This window comes from Phalacrocorax carbo, chromosome 25, assembly GCF_963921805.1.
Source record: "Phalacrocorax carbo chromosome 25, bPhaCar2.1, whole genome shotgun sequence".
Classification (NCBI taxonomy): Eukaryota; Metazoa; Chordata; class Aves; order Suliformes; family Phalacrocoracidae; genus Phalacrocorax; species Phalacrocorax carbo.
This window is the reverse complement of record NC_087537.1, coordinates 4,969,406-4,991,319: the sequence shown is the minus strand read 5'-3', so window position 1 is coordinate 4,991,319 and position 21,914 is coordinate 4,969,406. Positions and strand designations below refer to the sequence as shown.

General features: G+C 43.8%; 1 protein-coding gene across 1 annotated transcript in view; it reads right to left on the bottom strand.

Moving 5' to 3' along the window:
• The window catches only part of LOC104050730 (acid-sensing ion channel 2), a 516,001-nt gene that overhangs the window by 355,741 nt on the left and 138,346 nt on the right, over nt 1-21,914 (bottom strand). The gene's annotated exons all lie outside the window — the stretch shown is intronic.

Genomic DNA, 21,914 nt, shown 5'->3' with positions numbered 1-21,914 from the left:
AATGTGCTTCTCAAAAACTAGATTAGACTGTTCAAAACCATTTAGGTGTCAACGAGCCTCTGCTAAAAAGGATTCTGGGCCTGTCTGTACCGGCAGCAAAACAAGTGACCTCTGGTTTCTGTTCACATTTTGTGCCCAATGTCAGATCACCAGGTTTTGAAAAGCCTTTGCCCTTCTCAGAGGAGGCTGACAAGCCCAGGAAGATTTCCAGCCTTTATGAGAAATTTCCAATGAACTGTCAAGAGACAAAAATATAGATTTTTTTCTTTCTTAAACAAAGCAGTACAATAATTCTTCTCCTAAAGAGAGGAACCCTAGTGAAAATAGTGAGTTCACAATCCATTTGCTATGCAACTGCATCCTACTTCTCCTACAAGATTTTATATCACCTCAAATATGGCCTATTTAATAAACAAAATGTTAATGCTCAGTCTCCTTCCAAGAGACTCAAGACAGCGCCTCTTTCAAGAATGCTTTCTTGTGCCAACTAGAAAGAAAAAAAATTGCAAAATAAAATGAAGGCCTGGAATATATTTTTGTTCCAAGAGAAATGAAGAAAAAACTGAGGCCTTGAAAAACTTGTCAAAAGGCAGTTCCCTCCACTGCCCTTCTATCTCCTGCCCTCACTTTTTACCGTCTCCCTCTGGTCACCCGTACCCCAGGAATTTGGGAGCACACTTGCAGGACATTTATTGACTAGGATTTAATTGCAGGGCCTCCTGCTGGATATTATTGCCCTGCCAGATAATTACATATTGTGAGCTTCACACTCCAAACTAAAGGAAAAGAGCCCACACATCTCACATCAAGGGACCGCCAAACTTGTGTCTGCTCTGATCAGGTAGGTTGAGCTGCATCTTGAGCATGCACCTCCCAGACCCCCCCCAGGTCTCTTGGGTGTCTGCAGCCCCAGTCAGCAGGGCTGATTTCACCCCACAGCCACAGGCCCTGCACACCAAGCTGCCATGCATAGGCAGACTGCTGTGGATGTTCTTGTCTGACTTGACTTAAAAATAGCAATTTATCTCCAGACTTTAGAAACAGGATCCCCCTCCCTGAAGAAAAAAAAAATAATCCTAAAGCCAACACTGGTTTTTCTCCTCATCCTTTAACCTCCTCTTTTGTTGTTTTGCATTCAGTGAATTACAATTCTATAATTTAAAGATTTTTAACTAGAAAAAACTCCTTACAACTCCAGTATTTACTAATCTTCTGACCTCCAGAATTCATTTTCAGTGATGGAAATCAGAATACAGGTACAGGATTTGGTTTTATCCATCTTGCTCCCTTGACACAAAGAAAACAACTGCAATCTCTGCCTTTTTTTTTTTTTTTAAAGTAAAAAATTAAGATGATAACATTATGTTCATATGGGCACCATCCCCCGGTACACCCTCTGCCAAGGCCAGTGTAGGATGAAGCACAAATGATCAGTACCAAGAGTTTAAAGGATTTAATGTCTCACTCTCCATACAACATTGCAGGAGAGGGTATTTACAATAAGAACTCAGTGAGTTACTTATACTTGAGATGAAACCCTCAGTTCTACTTCTCAGAGAAGCTTTGTAGCTTAAAATAGTCTTACCTACTGAGAGAACTATCCCCAAATAGTGTATTCACTTCAAATATCAGGTAACATGGACAAAGGTAGACAGCTAATGTGAAGATGATACTGTCAAAGGACATGACAAAGATAAAGGGCAAGTAACAGGGACATCAGTTAAAAAGTTTAAATATCAGAGCTGGTTCTGATTTTCATTCAGAAATCAACCTCATCATATGTGACATTTCAAAAGGCTTCACTGACCATTTTCTGCAAGCGTGACACTTGCTCCTGAAGCCCCCCCTACCATATATACTTCCCTATGTGAGACAGCCCCTCCCAAAACTGCAGGGCCACCTGCAGTATCCAGAAGAGTCCGAATAAACCAGTGCACCTTCTCCAGCTGCGATTTACATCCTTTTTGTGTGACAGGGCTTCATTGCTTCAAGTCAGTCTCCTCTTAGCAGGTATTAGTCAGTCCTGTCTGACTGTGCATGTGTCTTTGAATCTAATGCATGTCCCCAAAAGCTTTCGTTTGCTGGGTACACTTTGCAAGCATCAACATTCAAAGCAGCAATCCTAATGTCTTCCTTTCAAAGGAAGCAAATGGCCCTGTTGGAGAAATCAGTCAATTCTAGTGAAGCATCCAACCATCTATTTTTCATTTCTTTGAACATACTTACTGACAGGTTGGTTTCAGTATCAGTGCAGTTCCCCAGACCTATTTTATCCCAGTCACAGACGATGGAAAACGCTCTTTGTCTCCCATTCTCGCCTGCCCCTACTGACCTGCTCCTTGAATCTGTCTCCCTACACAGAGATGGGAAATTAATTTCCTAGATTTGAGATCTGTTTGAAGTCCGTGAGAGCAGATCTAGCCGTATCACTAATGGGCCATCTGGTAAGTGGCATTATCAAAGGAGTTGGTTTCCTAGTCATGTTCTGCCCTTGCTTGAATACAGACATGAATACAAAAGACAGACCCTTTCCTGTCCCCTTCCAGCATAAATATGAACTTAAACAGTTTGCATGAACAATTACATCTCCTCCACTGAACTCCCTGTTTGAATTCCTAGAACGTGCTCTCTTCCATTTATTACCTAGTAACCTATTCTGCTCAGGCACTGCCTTCATTTCATTTCTCCTAGAGCCAAGTAAATTTTTGGCACTTAAAACAATAATAAATATTTTCTGCTCATTTTGACGTTTTCATAGCACACACATATCAAGTATCTGGCATCCACCAGCGGCAAAAATACCATGAGGAAACAGAACTGACCTCAGGAGTGAACTTGTTTCCATGGTTCATAAAACACGGCTTAAGTTCCTGCCCATCAACAAGATAAAAATAGTCCTCCAGGAAGTAGAAGCTTCCTGAACAAGGCATCTGCTTTTGCTGAACATTTGTCTTCAGAGTAATTCTAGCACCAGCTGAGCACTTAGAAACACAAACAGTTCAATGTAAAAATAATTCATGAAGAGCATAGCAGGAGCTTCCTAGAATCCACACGCAGGTGTAACTCACACATATGTTTTCAAGTGACCACGAATTTCATGACAACTTTTGGAATTAAGAGTAAGACATTTCACACGTGTCAGCATGAACTTTTTTTTTTTTGGTGCTTCCACCTGAGTAGAAGAGAAGCAACACATTACTTCAGTAACGCAGTACAAGGACGTCTATCTAGAAGGAAGCTGGTCATCTCGGTCGTATGATACAAGGAAGTAAAGAGACCCAGATATATAGCTTATATTTCCTTGTTAGGCAAAAGAAGATGTCAAATTAATAACAAGTATCATCCACACTGAGCTGTTGGAGCTATATCACACATCTTTCCACTGGGAATGAGAGAGACACTTTTCTGGGTGAGGCTTCCAGATGGTTGCTTCGCCTGTTGGATACAAATGAACCAGTTTATGAGCAACCCTTCTTTGAGCTTCACAGGATTGCTTATGCTTCACAACATATGGTCCTTGAGCTAACTTGCTTAAGTTTTAAGAGTCTTCAAATGAAGGTGGGTATGTTAAATATATGACCAAGAATCATGATTTTCTTTCCCCTTTCTGTCTGCACACCATTCAGCACAAAGAGGAGTCTGTCTCTACCGAAGGACTCTTGGGCATCACAGAGCAGGTAATGAGCTGTGCAGACCTATGTCAGCAGATCCAGCACAGGTTCAGTATCACAGTTTTAAATCTCATCTTTCAGCAGTTCCGCACTCTTCACTGCTAACTCTGCCCTCACACACATTTCAAAACACTTTTCATAACTATAACTCCCCGATGTCGAAGACAGTCAGCAGTTGGTGAAGACAGATGACAGACTAGAGCATGAGATAAAAACAAACTCTGCTGTCCAAGAATAGGGAAGAATTATGAAGCAAACTGCCAATTCCTTCAATCATGACCAAAGGGTCCTTTGAGCCCATTTCCAAGGCAGAATCAGCAGCACCCATAAATGCTTTGTAGGCTGCCTTCCTTTGCACCTTTCAAACACAATCTCTCCCTCAGTCACCCAGGGCACCTCAGAAACCTATTTAAGACATCACCACTGTTTTGGCAGTATTTGTTATTTCAAAGAGAATAGTTGTTGTTTCTTCCCTGGGCAGACAACATAGTTAACAGAGAGGGATGGCGTGGGAAGGATATGATACAGTGGAAAGGAAGCAATACAAAAATTAGGGTAGTGGATTATCTACTCCGATAATTCTTTACTTCTTTGTGGAGGTATAGAAATACAGATGTCTTCCTTTTGTGAGATTTCATTCACAACTGTTCCATTTAACTTGGTGTTCCTGTGATCATCTTAATTTCTATACAAAGAATATACCCCTGGCAAGATTCTGGTCTTTACTAACTGCATTATAAATCTGATATCTACATCTATTACTCTTTATTTCCGTTGTTCGCATCTCTTCAAAGGCAGAAAGAACCAGGGTCACAAAGGATGAGATTTCCCACACATCATTTCTAATGATATTGGTGCAGTTGCTCAGCAGTGAGCAGAATTAGAGCCATGGTTATAAACTGTTCTTGGGAATGAGAGAGAACATGCAACATGTCAGGTAATGATTGCTTGCTACCCTTAGGGCAGGGGCGATCTCACTTAATTTTATGCATTCACAACCATCCTTAGTCAGTGAATGGAAATGCACTCGTAAGGTGCAGTTCAGCTTATGCTGCAGCGGGTTAGATGAGCTGCAAGCTAACGTACCGATTCCCTCCCATGGCAATTAAGGGATTCTAATACTGCGCAAAAGGAAATGCCCAGGTGGCAACTCAGACATCTAAACTTGGGGGAATTTCTCTCCTATTTGCACCCAGTGATGAAGATGAAGACCTTAAATGAATCTCAGTTCTCAGTCTTCTCAGACAGCAAGTCCAGCATGGCAGACGCAAAGCACCATTACCTAGATTTGGTTTCCTAACCCTAAAAGTATTACAGTTTGATATCTGTTAGAGATTTCAGATTTAAGGGACCCACCTAGTCTGCACACAGAGACAGAGGTCACAGACTCACAGACTGGCGGGGGCTGGCAGGGCCCTCTGGAGCTCACCCCGTCCCACCCCTGCTGGAGCAGGCACCCCCAGAGCAGGGGCACAGGGCCGCGTCCAGGCGGGGGGTGAATGTCTCCAGGGAAGGGACCCCACAGCCTCTCTGGGCAGCCTGTGCCCCTGCTCTGGCACCCGTACAGGAAAGACATTTTTTCTCATATAGGTCATCTTTACTCCCTGGGGGATGATATGCCAAGGATTCACGTCTTTAGAGAAGAGCCAGATGCTAAGGTCTTACAGCACAACAAGCACAAGTGGACAACAGAAGGGCACGGCTGGTACAAGAAAGCTGAGCCCTGTCACTGTTCTCAAAAGATAAGTCTATTCAGATTCTTTCCATGTTGTGGGGACCTTCCTGCCAAGCCCCATTTCCTGGAAGACATAGCCAGGAAAGTTTGCCCAGTTTCTACTATTCCAACAGAGCCTCAGTGGGAAAGAGAGAACAATAAACTGTCTACCTAATGGGTTTTAAAAGAATGGAAACATCTGTTAGCACGAGGATGACAGCTTGTTGGCAGCTTCCAACCAACTAAATCCACTATCATAGCAGGGGATCAGGTCTGCCAAGTAAACACACCACACAACACATGCAGAGAGCACAGAGGAAGCTTGCTATGGTATCCATGCGTATGAAATAACCCAGTGTTGGGAAGACGAGCCTTGAGGAGCATCGCACTCCTCTTCCCAGCTACCTGCAGCCATCACAAGCCTCTATGTCCTTAAGAAACTTTGAGGTTGGCTGTAGGACTAAGCCAGGCTCTGCTTCATCCTAAACTTTGTAGGAGTCTTAATGGGAACAATAGGTCAAATTCCTGTCCCAAAGACAACTGTTAGGATCTAAGCCTAAGCTAGTCAGAGAAGCCTCACCTGCAGTCAATGAAAAGAAACAGGTATTCCTGAGGTGTCTCAGGTAGATAAGACACAGCACTCCCCAGAGAGACTGTGCGAAAGAGACCACAGAGAGACTATTTATCTTCATTGCTTATAGGAGGGTGTCAGTCTCAGACATCCAATAATTAGACCGCCACAATCAGGTGAAATATCAGGAGGACGTGGTGAGCTGATACAGGAAGCCATTAGCAGGAGGGTTACATCACAGCTACATGTTTGCATGCCTCTGTAGCAGTCCCACCCCCCAATCCCTTAACAAAACCAGCAGAAATTATTCCTATTTGTGGGCCAATGCCAGAAAGAACTAAAGAACCTATTTTAAGTTAATTGCAAATATATGCTACTTATCTAAATTTTTACACTCTCTGAACAAAGGCCCAGCCTCTTGAACTACATTCACTTGACCTCTTCTTCTCCTGTTGCTATAATCTATTACTTTCAAATTCCTGCATAAATGAAATGAAACTCTGGCACTTTAATTAAGGCCAGCATTTACCCAAGGAATCTCCTCTCTTAGTCTCTACAGCTTTTGCAGATCCTCTGTATAAGAAGCACATGGAGTCCTGGAATTAAGAGGATGTAAAAATAATCCATAAAGAACAGCACAGCAAGAAACACACTGAGAATCTATCAGTCTGAAATGCATCTGGATACCCTCAGCATGGAGGGCAAAGCATGATGGAATTCAACAGAGCAATACTTAAAATTCAGTTTTCATCCAAAGAGCAAAGCACTTAAATTAACTGAGCTTAGCGTCCATGTTGAGAGCTCAGCACTGTTACAACCGTCACAGGAAAAAGTCTGTTTTATGACTGGCTGAAAGAAGCACAACAAGGCCTGAACAGACTAATCACTACTCCTTAGAGGCCAGTAAGATGGAAAAATGGCAGCCCCTGCAATTTTGGAACAGCATAACTCTGGCCTTTTGTTTTTTACCCAAACACTGAACCCAACACTGTCCAAGCTCTGTCCCCAAGAAGCAACACATCTTGCCTAGTTAGGTATGTGACACAGTCTCTACTATTGCCTTATTTTCCTGGTTTCTTATCAAAATATGATACCCTGTGGGCACCACAAGCCTTTTAAGATGAATTTTTTTCTAGCTACACATCCTAATTGGCTACCACAAACTTTGAGAAGCTCAGTTGCTCTCCTCCCTCACAGTTTACCTCTGCTTTTTACTCCTCCCCTGCCAGATGCTGGTGGGAATGTGCACAGTTAGACAGAAATCCTACCCACCACCACAACATTGTTTGAATTAAGTAGCACCAAGTAGATGGAACAATAGGGGTCTGTTCCAACGAACAAGGTTGATCATCCCTTTAAGGGGATACTGACTTTGCCTTTGCTCAGTCAATAATTGTTTGCAGTCACCCACAACTCCCCTTACAACCCGCAATCCACCACTTACCTTCCTACCTCCAGTCCCAGAAGAGCTGAGCTGTTAATGATTTTTTCTGGATCACAGAAAAAGTAAAATATCCTTCCCCCAAAAGAATCGTCAAGGAAGGGATAAGAGCACCAGGTTGTGAACACCCCTGATGTATATGACCACTTATGATACTTGGGCAAGTTCTCCTGCTTTGTTGTGTTAACTATTACACTGTATGCATCTAGCCATTGACTATTTTTCATGTGCTCTGCAAAGCATTCAGTATACAGGATAATTCCATACTAAACAGTACCCTAAAGAAGCATTAATATTCCAAAACAGCATGCTGAAGGTTGATAAATGCTAGCAGTAAGGTCACTGCGGCCACCCTTTCCAGCTACCTAATGACATATTTTCTCCACGTCTCATTCTCAGAAATGACTGAAACTGTTCAAAATAGCTCAGATGGAAGCAGGCACATACACAATCTTAACTCAAAAGCATTTGGCAGAGTGATAACTGAAACTCCAATAAGTGTAAATCAAGTGTCATCGTGCAGTACAAACTATCTCAAGTATCGACCAATTCCATCTACAGTAAGTAATTACTGCAGGGGTCACTGACTCTCCGTTTGTAAACTGAAGCACCGAGCATTTCAGCAATTTTCCCATTGTGACACAGATGGCAAAGGGAAAGCACGGTAATCCCAATTCTCAGCCCTCCACAAACACACCGAGTCCACCTTCCTGCTACACAAGTCTTGCAAAGGCAAGTTCCTAAAATGTGAAGGGGATTCTATAGAGCAACCAGAATGAGAAAGTAAAAAAATAACAGCTATTAGGAAAATTAGGCTCCATTTCCCAGAAGGAAAGAAAGACCTAGCCTAGGATTCCTGGCATCTTCTAAAGCCACAGTATTCAAGTGCTGCTTTCACAGCAAAGCAAAGAACACAACAGCAAACAAAGAGTTAAGAGGTTAGTTCACATCAAACCAAACTTTCAAGCCCAGTGTTTTTCCTTTCTGCTTCCTCAAATTCCTGAAACCAGTTGGGTCACAACACATTTTCTTTCTTTTACCGTGTATGCAGGATCTGAAGCTGTTTCTTTTCCACACCACTGCTGAAAAAGCCAACTGTATACAAGTGATAACAAGCAGCATTTTCAAGATGTCTGGAGATGCTTATCATAAACGCCATAAAGTCCATTCTAGTTTGATAGAAGACAGCAGCTCACCTCTGAGCCATGATTTCAGGCAGTTGCAGAAGATTCAGAAAGAGTTACTCGGCAAACATGTAATCTGCCATGATAAGGAATACCAACTGTCTGGAGCAGGATTTCTCTGTGTAAATTGAGATCAGGTCTGTGCAAAGCCGAATTAAACCTTTGTCACAAAACTGCAGACATGTCAGTTATATTCTTCCAGGTTAAGCTGGCAGCATCCATTGAGAGCACAGCCTCTGAACAGTACGCTTACTACAGCAGTTGCTTTTAGGATAACAGCAACAGTAAGATGATCTGTTCTTCAAAATCCTTAAACGATATTGATTTACACACAAAATAATGAACTGCACCGTGCTCTGCTTAGATAACTGTTTCACGAGCAATACTGATTTTCTACAATAAAGCTGCTTTATTTCCATAATTGTCCCTCCTGAGAAATTTTGTTAATTGTTCCTCCCTCTTCCCCTAGCTTTAATTCCAATTTTCCCTCTCCAGCCTAAGGGAATAAACCCAAATGCTTTTCATCTAGAGTTTGGAAAGCTGGTCAGCTTTCATTATGGCCTCAGTCACTTTTAATCAGCTGCCTCAAGAAAACAATTGAAAATAATTAACTGAGCTTCTCCTGGGCTTTCGGGCTCAATAGAAAGGTGATCAACAGGGGACAGACAAAAGGACAACGCTCCTATCAAAGTCTGGACACTTTCCAAAGAATTAACACCAAGCTTCAAAATTTCTGTCCATACCAGTTAAGAACCTATGCAAAAACTCTTACAAGATTTGTATGTGATTTCCAAGTGTAGTTTATGCTGCTGGTTCCTCTGGCTTTGTCCTGGGCACTGCTTCTCTAACAGGGATAAAGTCAGTCAAGTGCTCCTGCACAGAGAACTAATGTAATTTCCAAATCTCCCCAGCGCACGCTGCAACCATTTACCTGTACTGCAGGAAACCGATAGCGGAGGGCTGAGGTGTTTGAAATGAAATGCAAGGCCTGTGGTGGCTATTCCACATGGAACGATGCACAGAAGAGGTAAGAGAGAAAAGCTCCAGAAGCAGCAGAACAGTCACAGTTTCTAAGAGCAGCAGGGAAAAATACAGCATTGCAGTACTTAGCTTAAAGGCTTTAAAAGCGTCAGCTTCACCAGATGGGATGAGCTGATCTAACAGCTCTGCTTCCCCTTCTCCCTTTGCTCCTAGATCTCTCATCTCTCCCTTACCTCAAACCAGCTCCAAGCCCGGGGCAGTCCTTCCCCGAGTAGATTCGTCTCACTGACCCAAAACCAAGCCTGTTTTTAGCTGGCTGAATTGACCCATCAGACAGGAAATGAGCACCACCAGAACCAGCACAAAGGAAGGAAGAATATCCTATTCAACAGTAATGAGCCATGAGGGCTCCTCCTGTGCAATGGGCTGCGGGGACAGAAGGTGGTGATGGGGTAGGCAATGCACGCTGAAAGGAAACGAAGGGACAGGCCTCCTATGGAAGCTATGAGGCTACACTCCAATATTATCAGTTTTATTCCTCAAAATTCAGTTTCATGCTTACAGACGACAGGACTTAGTCATCATCTCCATCTCTGTACCGCAAAGACATGGTTACAATAAGGCTTTTGTTACTCAGAAGTAATGCTCCCTGGCTGCAGGACCTTTCTCCTGTGGTGTGACAACGGCAGGGGCCAGCAGGACTGCCATTACCCAAGGGAGCTGATGGTGCCTGTAGCTAAAGGGTAGTGCTATTTTCCTTGCTAGCTGAGCGCGTTCAGAGCGCCACTTGTAGGGGGAATACCTACAGAAGAACGAAGCAGCCATGTGATGTGGTTGTATGGTGGTGTTCTCTGAGTGAAACTGTAATAGCAAACTGCTATGAAATGGTCTTCACAAATGGGGAAATGCAGGCAAGGTAGGTCAGATCCCCCAGCAGAATTTAGATTAGGACTAAAGTCTGCCAAGGCTCTTCCCATCATCCACCCATTACACAGTCCTTGATCACCCAGTGTATATTTGCTCACTGAATGCCTTTGCAGCAGAAACACACACTTAAAAGAATCCCCATTCCCTCTACTTTTCTGCCTTCTTCACCATGAAATCCTTTATCACAGCGAAGACAGCTCTTGGCTATTGTAGTGCAGGAACAAGAAGGTCCAGAGGCGAATAGGATGCTGGGGGCATCTTCATTGCACTGTCAGCCCAAATTGCCTCCCCAGAGCAAAGCACCACGATGGCTGCAGGGGAACAGCTCTGTTCCAGCTGCCTGTCACCTCCCCTTGAAGCAGGTTAAACGTATATACAGAAAACCCTAGCTCCATAGACCGTGTGCCTGGCTTACCAGCAATTACACTGTAGATCAAAAGAAACATAAATGTGGATGTTGCTTTGCTTATTAGTATCAGCTCTGTCTTTGATTGCCTGAAGGCCTTTCCAAAAACGTTGACTTTAATTACTTTAATGAGAGAGAAAATGATCTGAGGAGTGTCAGCTCAATGGGGCAAGGTCCCAATGAAAATGCTAGGTCTAGGATCATTAGTTTAGCAGTTAATAGTACATTATCTTATGTTATTGGAGCTAAATGTAAACAGCTACTGAAGCTCAACTGCTGTCAGAATCGAACCTGGGGAAACAAATTAGAAGAAGCTTTGAAATAAGGTTGTATTGGTTCTGCTACTCACTTTCAACAGTCTGCTCTTTTTTGATCCATTGTAGGAAAAAAATGCTTGTAGAGAGAAAAGCAAATTTAACATGCTGTGGGCTTGTCTTCAACAAAATACTCATGACAATTATTTTAAATGAACTTTTTGAAGTGACTGAGTTTATCTAAAGCAAATTAAGATGAAGCAAATCAAGGCCACTTCAATTCTTAAGGGAAGCCCAAGCTGCTAAGCAAGAGGCCGTGCATCTGCTCAGCAGCATTAGCAGTCCTGTGTGCCTCCTCTCAAGCCACTGGAAAGGAAAGATGGAGCAATTTAGCTTCATTTGTAATGAAAAAGGATTAAATTACATTGTATGACTTGGTATCTGCTCCAGGTGAAAAACATACACACCTACCACAGCTCAGCTGACGCACAATTAATTTTAAGCAGGGGTAATGTGATTATGATTCTGAGCGATACAGGGATATAATATGGTTAAATTAATCCCATTTAATTTTTTACTAGACTTGGTGGTGCCTGCACTTGTAAGTACAGCCATTCCTTGTGTTCCCATTGTGGAGGATTAGAATTGCCTGTTGTTTCAGCATGGAATTAGAAAGGGAATTGAATGAAAATAGATGAAACTAAGAATTTTACTTCCCAAGGAGAAATCCCTTCCTGATGCATAAGCCAGGCACAGCAGGCATCAAAGAGAAGCGAAGCCATCCTTGGAGATTGCAGCTCATCAGACACACAGATTCCTACCGCAGGCTTCATTTTTTCCCTAAGGAATAATTTTGGCTTTTTGTACAAGTCCTTTGAACAACTTTACTGGTTTGTGGCTATTGGAAGGAAGTTGCATTTTTTAAATAACCCCAGAGTCCACATCTGTTGTGAAAGCCCCCTTAGAGAGCAGCCCTCAAATACCTAAGTAATGTCTAAGAAGCACAGCCAAGAGGGTCATTACTGAGAATGAAAGCTCTTCTGCAGGTAAATGAACTCATTCAGCACTTTAGAGGCCAGGGCTATCATGCTCTTTCCCAAAATAAGAAAGCTGAATCTTGAAGGACTGAGTGAAAAGCTAAACTGTAGGCCTAGTGTTCTGTGTTTTCTTTAAACAAGGATTGTAATGGCTCTTTAGCATATAGTGGAAACAAGGGGGGAGTTTAAGTAGCGACTTGCTGACTGCAGAGAGGGAACTCTTTCAGTTCTTGCTGTGGAAATGGCCAATAACTGGTTCTCTGGCCCACTCCAATCTCTGGTGCAGGTTCACTGGGAAAACAATAGCACTTCAGGCTTAGCTGCCTCTTCCCTGCCTGGGAGAATGGGGCTCCATAAATAGTTGTCTGCCCTTTAGGATACAAGGTTTGTCCAGGTCTATCTCCTAATCCAGGCAGCATCTTTTCCACAGTTTTACATGCTTTTACATGTAAAAGGAGTGGCAGTATTTAATATTTGTCTGGCAGGCATGAAGAAGAGCAGTGCCAGGTGTGGAAGGTCTGACAGAAAGCATGCGAATCTGAACACATGACAGAGTACGAGAGCAGAGTGCTGGCTGCTTTACCCCTGTGGGACAATTATAAATGAGTTACAGAGGCTGCCCCCATGGCTGTCATGCTGGAAGGTGCCTTGTCTTCCTCACATGGGCACCAGCAGAGACCAAAGAAGCTGCTACAGCCTGGACTAATAGGGCCAAGCTTTAAAACTCATGCAACAGAGACTAATTCTTCTAGCTCTGGATGGTGTAAGGTTTGTAGTCCTGTTGCGGCAGAGCTGCCCTGGAGCCCAGACATGCCCATGCCTTGCTTCCACACGGTACTGTAGATGCTCTGTGTGGCAGGTACAGCACTCCAGGAAAAGGGCATTTTGAAAATCTATTGGGTCTCTGAAATTACACTGTCAAGATTATTTTTGGGTTTTGCCATTTCTATCCATCTATAAATCCGAAAGCCTGAATTATCACCACGAAAACTACGCTGGGTTCGCAAGGAGCTATAAAAACCTCTTCAAATGACATAGTGCAGCTTTGCTGATGGGAACAATGGCATGATTTTACAGCTGGGTAGCTCAAGACATGCCAGGAAAGGAAGCAAGTGGCCATGCACCTCATTAGGAAGCCAGTAACTGGCTCATTCCAGTGAGCTTAAATATGTGTTACCACCTCTGCCTATTGGTGAGATATGAGCCTTCTGTCCCAGCTACGTACTGCCTGTGTTGAGCTTCAGGATGGGGCCAGGACAACAAAGGACTAGGCAGAAATGAGGGAAGGAAGCTCTTCTGCAGATTGATCGCTGAAATAAAAGTGTCTGTTGGAAGTTTCTGAGTGCTTTTGGAAGGGGGACAGTGCTGGAGGAGATAGACAAGCAGGCAGGAGTGCTGCTGACCAGGTCAAAGCACACTAAACATAAACACCTTGCCCAGACCACTGATGCTTTTCAAGTGCCTAATACCTTTGGCCGTTGTCAGCCCTTGAGCACTTTCTTGCTGCTATAAGAGGGAAGGCCAAAGCTGAATGATTGCTTTTAAAGTCTTGAGAGGTTTAGCCTGCAGCTCTGAACTTTATCATAGGTCTATGTGAGTGCGTGTGGGTAATTTAGAAGTGCCTGTTGCTTGCTGCGTGAAACACAAATGCTACTGTGACAAAGCAGAGTTTACCTCTCAGAAGTACGGTACTTTTTAGGTTAACTCTGACCCATTTGTATTGTAGCTCAGTTTTAAAGGCATAAGACAATTTCCATGGTGGAAAAGCTGTATCTTTTTGTGCTATTTTGCCCACTAGGTTGCCTCTCAAGGCTGTCTCTGGTCCTCTGGTTTTTATAGGTACTCTGCCTGATACTAGCGTGTATGTTACCTGAGAGCATCACAGGAAGCTCCACGTTGAGACTACAGGATGGAAAGGAATCACATGTGCTTCCAGTGATGTTAATGAGAAAAAAAACACGTGGTTGTAGAAGGATACTCTGAGAAGGACACACAGGTGCTCCTGGGGATTACTAAGCTTAAGAGAATGGAAGAGGAAAGGAGGAACAGACTGCAGAGCTGAGCTCAAAGAATGCTACTTTTCAGAGCCAGGTTAGCAGCACTGGAGAGCAGAGCCTGACCTAGAGTTTAATTGTGATTCCAGCCAACTTGAACCACCTTTGGTGGCTTTTATCCATAATTCTTAGGGATGCTTTAGGACCACTCTGTGCTGACTGTCACCACAGGGTGCTGTGTGCCACCTAATAGTTCCTCATGCAGGTGAAAAAAAGAAGACACAAACCTGACACTGAGCACTGCGAGTGGAAGGAGGAAGAGTGGAGCTAGGGAACATGCGGGCATAGCATAGCCTGTAGCTTTTGGTACAACAGCAATTTTATTTAACGAAAGACCTCAGACACTTTCCAGCCTGCCCCTTTAAGACCATGTTTGCCAAGGGAAAGACAAACATATTGTTAACCAGAAGCACCAGAAACTGAAGCCCTGTGATCTGAAACATGACCCTGATTCAACAGCCAGGAAATTCTGGGAAGCCTCCAGAGGCAGCATAAAATCCCTTGCTTTGGGGTGAAGGAGAAGGAAACAACCAAAATATTTATGCAGACTCAGAAAGGATCAGCCATTTACAGAAAACAAGCAGAGCATGTGCAATGACAGAAGTTAGAATCATAATTACTAGGGCACCCAATTTTTCTGCTTCAAGGCATAAGCTGATCAGCAGATGGCATCCAAAGGAGCTCTCCCATTCCAGTGACATACACAGCATAATTAGCCAGGGCGTGGAAAATCTCTGACACAGTCACAATAGCCCTAGAGACAACAAGCGACATTTTCTGACGCCAAAAGCCTGACTGCAAGAGAAAACTGTACAAATGCAACCATGCTTGAACGTGGAGCAACAAAGGGTTGATGACCCAGCCATTTATTCCTGCCTGTGTGGACCAGAAAGAAAAAAATCAAATGATGAATGTGTTGGACTGATCCACTTAAAAGTAATCTGCTTTACCCACAGCAAAATGGGAGTTCATGAGTTGACAGCCCCAGGGACAGCTGTACCAAGAATCTCAGATATGAAAATTCATGGGCCTTAATGGTGGAAGCAAGACTATAGAGAAAAGTTAATTTTCGAGAGGGTGGAATTGGGCAGTGTTGCCTACTTCAGTGGTAGTTGATTTTTTTCTTGGAAACCTCAGATAATAAAATTTAATGGGATAACGTGTGCATTTTTTTTCTTCTTTAATTCAAGTCCTTACACAGATCTGAATCCAAATGCTGCTGTGCTTATCACTGGAATTGCTGGATATGCCAAGTAGCACTTTCTGCAGGATAGCACAAAGACTCCAGATGCCTGAAAGGTGCTTTACAGTGGATATGTCACTGACTCTTTCCTTTTAGATCAGGGACAGAGACTAGCCCTTTCTAAAGTGTCCAGAGATCAGAAATGTTTTGTGTACAAGAAATGCAGAGCAGCCTCAGTTTGTCTTGACTTCTAAACAAGTTCTCTGGGCCTCAGAGACAGCACTAGACTTTCTCCTCTTAAGCTACATCTTTAAACTCATCAAAAACCAACTTTCTATTTTGCAGGAAATGCCAGTCCTTTAAATGCTACTTTCACCTCAAACCCAAGGGAAAACTAGCATCTTCTAATGGAGAAAAGAAATGGCTTGTTTTCTTCCACATGGAGACATCAAGCCATTTCATACAGATGGTGCTGGCCCTTTCATGCACATACTGCAGCGCCATTTTAATCTGAATGCACTACACGGATCGTATCATATCCATTTTGTTGGGATCAAACAACATAGAGGATTCCTCAACCAAAATCGCTATTGATGTGTTCTCCTGACAGCTTTTATTTCAACAAAATGGCAGCTTCTGATGAAAAATCTACTGTTGACAGTGTTCCTCCTGGCTCCCCCGTCATTATCTGCAGCTGTGCCAGCTCTGCATTTGGATCAGCATTCGAGCTAATGAATGGGAAGAAGCTGTACCAACTCAACCTCTCTGCAGTCCCAGCATCTTGCTTCTCTCTTATGTCCACCGTGATGGTTTTCCCTACCATTTATCAACTAACTACCTTCAGTAAAGTCCTGGTTGGCATGCCAGGGCTGTACATGCTTCGGCTCCTGCAGTGTGCTTTAGGGCAAGCAGAATATCCTTGACAAAAGTTATTCCCTTGTATTTATGCCTTAGGCATTGTGCGGTTCCAGCAATAACTGCAGGTTCTGATATTTTATTATTTAAGAACTTTTTCTGCACTAAATTCAGGACATGAACCTTGGGGATTTCTCATCTCAGGAGCTTAATTACCTCTTTGATTGAAGTAAGTGTTGGATCAAGTGGATAGAGGGAGGTCATGGTTGGAATGATCTCCTTGTACACAGATGAGAAGCACACCTCCTATATCTACCACTGGCTTCTAATGAGGAATTTCAGATTCACCAGCTTCAAAGTAATCTCAAAAATACAGATGAACGGTGCTGGCAGAAGTGATTCTACTTCTTTGTTGCTCTGAATTTTGCCACCATGCCCCTTCCTCTCCTTTTTAAGCTGTTTGAAATTGTCTGTATTCCTTTTGCTCCAGAAACTCTGCATCAGAGACTTTGGGAGCAGCAGCTGGATGATGAAAGTGATTAAACAAGCCAAAGGAGTTGGTTTTTCTCTGCTTGGGCTTGGACGAGGCAAACAAACTTGGCACAGCTTCATAGAGGAAGGGTTATTAACAGCACCACAGGGGAAGAGAAACATCTTGTAGACATTATTTATTTAGTGTCCCACCTTCCCAGCCCTGCCACAGTCCTCGTAACACCAAATCCAGCCTTACCTGAGCAAAGGGTGAGTGGAGAGAAAATACACTATGAAATGTTGCAACAAAATAAAGGGAAGAAATGCAGCTTCACAAGTTCATTGAATCTGAAAAGTTTCAATGCAAATCTCCAGTAGTCTTGGTGGATCGGGCCAAGGGCTGAAGGCTGGGAAACCAGGTCTTATTCCACTAGCTGGTATGCCCAAAGCCAAAGTTTTAGAAGATGTCGCTTATCCTGGAAGATAACAGTCTTGAGCTCCAAAGTAAGTGCAAATTCATGTGGAGCACTGTACCTGCTTACAAAGTTCCCTTCACGAACATACATCTTAAAATTCAGGGAGGAAGGTTGTTCAGCAACAAAACTTGCCCTTGGTTCTCATCTTTAAACTTCTTGAACCAGGGCCTTCAGAGCTATAAAACTTACTGCAGAAAATTCAACCCAAGTGCCTCAGGCTGGGAATCTAATAACTGAAGGCACTTAAAAAGTGCCTAAAAGTAGGAATTTAATAACTGAAGTCTGGTTTTGATCGTAACTCTGGAGTGTGGGTACCGTCAAGATCAAATTGTTCAATAAGAGACATCCTGGAGGATGGTGTATTTCTTTTTCAGAAGTTTCCTCAAGTATTTAATGAACCAGAATTCTCTTCTACAAATGCTCGAATTTCCTCCTGTTCCCACTCTGACACATTGCAGCAGGCTTTCACCTGCAATGCATCAGTGCTTCTCAAGAGTAAAAAGCTAACTCCACTGACCTTTTAGGAAGAATTCAGCTCTTCTAAGTGGATGTTTTGTCCTACATCTAGCCCCTCCCTTGTGATTGCCCTTCTCTGGCCAGGCTAATTTTCTGAGCTGAACAAAGGCACTTTAACTCTGCCTTTTAACTTCCTCCACTGAGAACAGGAAGACTCCTTTCAGCTTTAAAGCCACTGCATATCTCCACGCCACTGAGTATGCCCTTTCCCTTCTCCATATTATTCCCTGTGTGTGGACAGGCCAGAGACAGCCTGTCTGCCCTAAGAGGGCAAACAGAAGAGACACACCCTGCATGAAGACAAGTTATTGCAAAGCAGGTTGAGATGATGTGAGAGCTCCAACCCCAGCACAAAGCAGGCCGGAATTCCCTCATGTTGCTCTTCCTCCCCCATCAACCTGCTCTCCCTCCAAACACAACTCCCAGCAGTCTCCCTCAAGGAGATGTCAGCCAGGGTCTAACACATCTGCTTACATCCATGCCCTATGTGCTTGAAATAGGACCAGTTGCCACCAGAGATGGAGACAGATCTTAGGCTCTGTGGGCTGTCATCATCCTGGGTTGAGCTGAGGTAAGTTAAGAGCTTACCAGCCTCTGACACTAGCTGGCATAACTGATCATATAGTTGCTGTCTAACCTGGTTCTGTCAAAATGGGTTTAAAAAATTCAACAAACAAAAACCTACTATTAGCAATGTTTTAAACTAATCCAGATCATTTTGATAGAATTGGGCTAGTGAACAATTCTAGCTGTCCAATCAGAAGTAGTGCTAACCTCTGGCAAGGAACACAGCAGTGAACAGGTAGAGAAGGTAACTTCTCACTCAGCAGCTCCGCAGAGCACGCAGAAGGACGCGGCTGCTCACACAGCCTGTTTCCAAACCCTGGGCTGCCCAGTTTGCTGCAAAGCATGTTCCACAGACAGGTTCAAACTGAGACTGCATCTAAAGTAAGTGTAGAACAGGACAGATGGATCTGATGGAATCAGTACAGGTCATACGCCTTGCTTTGTTCCTCAAGCCAGTGCTGCAACATCCTCAGCCAGCCAGGAACCATGGCTGTTACAGAGATCTGCCTCGGTTGGTCCAGGAGCAAGTATGAAGGAATGCATGTGTGGTTGTGACAAGGCAATGAACCGTGCCACAAACACTACTCTAACATAGGGTTTGTAAGATATTATCAGCGTGACAGCAGCAGTCTGGTTATGATTCACCCTTGAGCCATGGGGCTGAATAATTCAATATTTCAGTGATGCCACCCAGGAGTTCCAGCAGATCACCACATACTGCCTAGGACTGAAACAGCAGACTCACAGCTCCCCAGCCGTCCTGTGGGACCTGTATCTAGGTGATGTTTCTTGAGAAGCCCAGCCTTTCCCACCACCATGACTAATAAAGAATTTGGCTGTAATAAGAGGACATCCTTGACCCAATTAACAATTTAAATAAGAAAAAACCATGCAGGGAGTATTTCCCTGTTTGTATACTGAGCACTGAAGCACAGAGATTTCTAGCTGTGCGTTGATCAGAAGTGGGGACAGCTTTTTTTTTAAAAGTTACAAGTTCCCAGCAGCTAAGCTTACATCAGTTGTGCAGAGATTTCCAGTCAGTTGCCATCTGTAATGCCAGTGCAGGACTCGATCCATGTATCCTCAAGTCACTTCTAAATAATAGCAACCTCCATTCAGACCGGCTGTTGAACAATCTCCAGTTAGCCGTGTCTGATCATAAGTACACAGCAGTGACCTTGCTGTGGTATTGCTCGGACTTGGATAAATTCCTTTTGGCTCTGACCTGAGAGTGGTTGGTGCCAGTGCAGGCACTAACCTCACAGTTGTAGCTGAGCACAAGGAACATCTGTGCTCCACAAGGTGACTCCTTCATCGTTCTCCTTCAATCCTTCCACTGACCCCATTTTAGCTAGAGCTACTCTCACTAGGAGTTACAGGCTTTTAAGGGGATGGTTCACTGTGAAGCTGAGCTCCATGGGGAGCAGATCTCTGCAGCTGCAGATGTGTTCCCAAAGCTTTCTACCTCAATAGCTACTTCAGGATTTTCAAAGAGAGTGGACATGGGGTCTTTACTCAACAACCTTCACAGATTTCTTACAAACAGGCCTAAGAGGCCTCCCCTCTTTTGTTTATACCTTGCAAACACAAACACATCCAGCAAAAGTTGGCCTTTTTGACTTGAGTAACTAATTTGATGTCACAGGCAGCTGTCAGACACCATGGCACCATCTGCCACATTCACGTGACTGTAATTTGCAAGACACTGTGCATCACCTCCCTGTTTAAAGTAATCCTTTCCTCTGAACAAAGACTGTCTTTAACATATGCACGGTACATCTAAAGGAAGGGAAGAATATGTAATGACTATTTACCATTATCCACAGCAATACATTATTCATGCTTGCTTCCACTAGCAAAATCTTTCCTTCCCTCATATTAAAGTGGTACATATTGAAGTAGAATGGCAGACCCTCTGGGATTCCAGACAACTTTGCACTGGTCTCATTAGCACAGGCTCTCAGATTAATCTGTATATTCATTATATAGCGATTTCACTACAAGGACTTATCTGGGAACACGTGCCATGCTGTTTCACCTGGAGTGGGAGCATAGCACCAGTATCAGCTTTTATGGCAATCACAGAATGAACTGACACCATGTGCCACTGACTGAGATAACCAAATTCCAGGTAGTGTGCTGAGGGCTTGGCGCTTTAGAGAGTGTTGGTAGTTACTCAGATCAGGAAGAGTTTCAGCAGGCAATGAGATGCTGACAATGGCCTTCATATGAGATGCTATGCAGGTCCTGTCTGCTTGGGATTAGTTAAAGGGAACTTAATTTACAGGAAATTAAATCCTTGCCCTTCTGTCTTGGCAAAATCTTGGCTTCCTTCCTCAGTTCCTGATTTATGGCACACTATATTCTTCACTTTCTATCCCCAAATCTTGCTATGATATACCTCTGCTGTGTTCTGCTTTAGAGCTCTGTGAACATGGGACAGGATTTGATTGTATGGACTCCTGCCCAGGTTGTGGTTTTGAGAAAAAAGAAAAGCATATCCCCTTGGGCATGCTGCAAAGCCTCTAGAAACACACATGGGCTGTGAGCCAGGCTGAGTCAGGTGTGCCAGAAACCCAATTAATCCAAAATTATCTGGACAGTACCAGCTGTTGGCTGCGGGATGGCAGGTGTGGCTGTGGAGCAGCTGGGTCACAACAGGGCGTTGGGAGTTGCTCCCACTAGCAAACCAGACCCCTGATTCTGATCTTGCATTTAAGTTGGGAACATTTTTGATAACACATGCTGGTGAGATGCCAGGATGACTTATGCAGAGCAAAGCTCTGAGGGCAGTAGTCCTCAGCACATGAGCCAGTGAGACTGCCCTATATTCCATAAAGCCACCACAGCATCACCTAAGTGGACAAAAAGAGCCAAATGTGGCTTTCCCCAAACACAGCTTTGCACAAACACGTTGCTACTAACACTATTAAAATAATACATTGTTATTTTACTTGCTGGTGCACCAGAAATTGAGGTGTGCATCACAGAGACATTTTGGGGGTGTTCACTGGTGGCTATGGAGTGGGACCTGGCACAGTCGAGTTAAGTGAGAGTCTGGATGTTGGCACCTCATGGACTTCTCATTTGCAGGGGACTGCTCACTCTGCAACCAACACAGAGCCACTCACTGATGGCTACAACCCCAACGGCTGCCATGCAATTTGGACTCATTGGCTCCTGTAGCTCATGAGCCAACCCAGACTGTTCGCTCTCAAGCAGCCCAGGCAGTGATCCCTGCCTGTGGTTATCCGAGCACAGCCTTGGGCTGCTCCTGATCTTGAAAAACCAGTAGTGCACTGGCAGTTTTGGCACCCCCTGCTCAAACACCAACACACAACATCCAGCTGTATCCAGAGCCATCTCCGAGCAGATATGTGGTGACTGTAGCAGGTCAAGAGGTGCTCCCTGGTGCCTTCATTTCGGCCTTTCATCCATAGACATCAGGTGACAAAGATTTCATTTATTAGCATTGTAATAGTGAGGTCTCACAGCAGTGTCGCAGCTGTGATGATCTTAGGATATTAGAGAGACAAGGTTTTCAGGGAGAGGTAATACCTGTTATTTGAACAACTGTTGGGTTTGGTGATGGGGCGAGTAAGACAA